The sequence below is a fragment of the Cyanistes caeruleus genome, unplaced genomic scaffold, assembly GCF_971803275.1.
Source record: "Cyanistes caeruleus unplaced genomic scaffold, bCyaCae1.hap1.1 HAP1_SCAFFOLD_176, whole genome shotgun sequence".
NCBI classification, from domain to species: Eukaryota; Metazoa; Chordata; class Aves; order Passeriformes; family Paridae; genus Cyanistes; species Cyanistes caeruleus.
This window is the reverse complement of record NW_028255964.1, coordinates 104,222-105,000: the sequence shown is the minus strand read 5'-3', so window position 1 is coordinate 105,000 and position 779 is coordinate 104,222.

Genomic DNA, 779 nt, shown 5'->3' with positions numbered 1-779 from the left:
TAGACCTGCTGTCGGCCGGCCGCGGGGTAGACCTGCTGTCGGCCGGCACCCTGGGTAGACCTGCTGTCGGCCGGCCGCGGGGTAGACCTGCTGTCGGCCGGCACCCGGGTAGACCTGCTGTCGGCCGGCCGCGGGGTAGACCTGCTGTCGGCCGGCCGCGGGGTAGACCTGCTGTCGGCCGGCACCCTGGGTAGACCTGCTGTCGGCCGGCAGCCGGGTAGACCTGCTGTCGGCCGGCCGCAGGGGTAGACCTGCTGTCGGCCGGCGGCCGGGGTAGACCTGCTGTCTGCCGGCACCCGGGGTAGACCTGCTGTCGGCCGGCCGCCCGGGTAGACCTGCCGTCGGCCGGCCGCGGGGTAGACCTGCCGTCGGCCGGCCGCCGGGGTAGACCTTCTGTCGTCCGGCACCCGGGGTAGACCTGCCGTCGGCCGGCCGCCGGGGTAGACCTGCCGTCGTCCGGCCGCCGGGGTAGACCTGCCGTCGGCCGGCCGCCGGGGTAGACCTGCCGTCGGCCGGCCGCCGGGGTAGACCTGCCGTCGGCCGGCCGCCGGGGTAGACCTGCCGTCGGCCGGCCGCCGGGGGAGAGCCGCTGTCGGCCGGCGGGCCGCCGCGGGACGCGTCGAGCGGCCCGCCCCTCTCGGCCTGAGCGCGTCGCCGCCTTCGTGTCTCCCCGAGAGGGAAGGAGGGAGCCCTCAGAAGCCGGCGGCGCTCCCTCCCCCGTCCGGGCGCGAGCAGACGGCGGCCCCGCCGCCGCCTCGGTTTCTGCCCGCCCGGCTCGA